The sequence below is a fragment of the Tursiops truncatus genome, chromosome 4, assembly GCF_011762595.2.
Source record: "Tursiops truncatus isolate mTurTru1 chromosome 4, mTurTru1.mat.Y, whole genome shotgun sequence".
NCBI lineage: Eukaryota > Metazoa > Chordata > Mammalia > Artiodactyla > Delphinidae > Tursiops > Tursiops truncatus.
Window position 1 is genome coordinate 131,671,134 of NC_047037.1, and position 2,700 is coordinate 131,673,833.

Sequence of the window (2,700 nt, forward strand, 5' to 3'; positions counted from 1 at the left end):
ATGTACCAAAGTTGGTTTCTTACTTTTAACAAAAGTACCAAATAAGCATGAAAAATATGGATATTAGATGAAACTGGATGAGGGTTATGGAATTCCTCTTTTCAACTTTTCTGCAAATCTAGCATTATTCCAAAATTAAAACTTTATTCAAAAGAAAACAAAGACCTTTGCATATACAGGAGCTTGATATATGATAAAGGTAGCACTACGTTTTTCACAACGGGTTTTCCACCAGAACACAGCTGTCATGAAACCCACGGCTGAATCTAAGCCAAAATAGGAAAGGAAAAGACTCATATCAACGTTGTCATCACTGGACACTTAGATTCAAGCAAGTCTACCATTAATGGCCATCTGATCTACGAATATGGTGGAACTGACAAAAAAAACATCGAAAAATTTGAGAAGGAAGCTGCTGAGATGGGAAGGGGCTCATTCAAGGATGCCTGGGTCTTGGACAAAGTGAAAGATGAACGTAAGTGTGGCATCACCATTGATATGTTGTATCACCATCAATATCTCCCTGTGGAAATTCAAGATCACCAAGTATTATGTGACCATCATTGATGCCAGAGGACACAGAGACTTTATCAAAAACATGATCACAGGCACTTCTCAGCCAGACTGTGCTGTTTTTGTTTTTGTTTTTTTTTTCTGGTACGCAGGCCTCTCACTGCTGTGGCCTCTCCCGCTGTGGAGCATAGGCTCTGGACGCGCAGGCTCAGCGGCCATGGCTCATGGGCCCAGCTGCTCCACGGCATGTGGGATCTTCCCGGACTGGGGCACGAACCCGTGTCCCCTGCATCGGCAGGCGGACTGTCAACCACTGCGCCACCAGGGAAGCCCTGTGCTGTCTTGATTGTTGCCAGTGGTGTTGGTGAATTTGCAGCAAGTGTTCCAAGAACAAGCAGACCCATGAGTGTGCCCTTCTGGCTTACACACTGGGTGTGAAGCAATTAATTGTTGGTGTTAACAAGAGGGATTCCTACAACCGGAAAGAGATACAAGGAAATCATTCAGGAAGTCAGGACCTACATTAAGAAAATTGGCTATAACACTGACACAGTAGCATTTTTGCCATTTCTGGTTGGAATGGTGACAACATGCTGGAGCCATGGAAGGTCATCCATAAAGAAGGCAATGCCCAGCACTTCCCTGGTGGCGCAGTGGTTGAGAGTCCATCTGCCGATGCAGGGGACACGGGTTCGTGCCCCGGTCCGGGAAGATCCCACATGCCGCGGAGCGGCTGGGCCCGTGAGCCATGGCTGCTGAGCCTGCACGTCCGGAGCCTGTGCTCTGCAACGGGAGAGGCCACAGCAGTGAGAGGTCCGCGTACCGCACACACACACACACACACACACACACACACACACACAAAGGCAATGCCAGTGGAACCACACCGCCTGAAGCTCTGGATTGTATTCTGCCACCAACTCATCCAACTGACAAACTCATCTGTCTGTCCCTCCAGAACATCTACAAAATTGACGGAATTGATACTGTCCCTGTGGAGCCGGGTGTTCTCAAACCCAGCATGGTGGTCACATGGGCTCCAGTCAACGTTATAGTTGAAGCCAAGTCTGATGAAATGCACCATGGAGCTCTGATGAAGCTCTTCCGGGGGATTCTGTGGGCTTCAACATCGAAGAGGTGTCTGTCAAAGATACTCACCATGGCAATGTGGGTGGTGTCAGCAAAAATGACCCACCAATGGAAGCAGCTGACTTCGGACTGTCCTAAACTATCCAGGCCAAATCGGTGCTGGCTATGCACCTGTGTGGGACTGTCACCCGGCTCACATTGTTTGCAAATTTGCTGAGCTGAAGGAGGTTGATTGCCGTTCTGAGAAGCCAGAAGATGGCCCCAGATTCTTGAAATCTTATGAGGCTGCCATGGTTGATACGGCTCCTGTAAGCCCATGTGTGTTGAGAGCTTCTCTGATCCCCCTTTGGGTCGTTGACTGTTCGTGACATGAGACACACAGTTGCTATGGATGTCATCAAAACAGTGACCAAGAAGGCTGCTGGAGCTAGCAAGGTCACCAAGTCTGCCCAGAAAGCTCAGAAGGCTAAATTAATATGATCCCCAATACCTGCCACCCCCATCTTAACCGGTGGTAAGAGAATGATCTCAGCCCTGTTTGTCTCAATTGGCCATTTAAACTGGTTACTAGTATCAGTGTATCATAAAAACCTTCAGACGGAAAGAGAATGAATGGCACATGCGCATGTGTGTGTGTGTCAGTTTTAAGTTATTAGTTTTTAAAATCAGTACTTTTTAATGGAAACAACTTGACCAAAAATCTGGCACAGAATTTTGAGACCCCTTAAAACAAAGTTTAATGAGAAAAAGAACAAAAAAAACCCCAAAAACGATGGCACCAAAGATCAATGGGAAAGAGATGGTGTGGTACATTGCAAAGCTCATGCACAAATCTCTCCCAGCCTGGAGTGCAAGCCTCTTGGCAGTGAGACTTCGCAGTTCCTTCCTCCGGAGGGGGAGGTGTTTCTTCACCCATCCAGGAACAGTTTGGATTCAGAGGTCTCCGCAGCCAAGTACCACTGCCACCGTAGAGTATTCCTGGCTTTGCTAGTTTAAATTATGACAGTTCTGTGCATTTTCATTATTTCCTTTACCATCTTTAGTCTTTATTCTTCAGTTTACTTGTTTTGGTGTTTGTTAACATTTTCACTACATCAA

The 2,700-nt window shown here is 46.6% G+C and overlaps 1 pseudogene; it reads left to right on the forward strand.

Annotated features, from left to right (window-relative positions):
• Positions 1-2,082, forward strand: LOC101319708 (elongation factor 1-alpha 1-like; annotated as a pseudogene).
• The last annotated feature ends 618 nt before the right edge of the window (positions 2,083-2,700 follow it).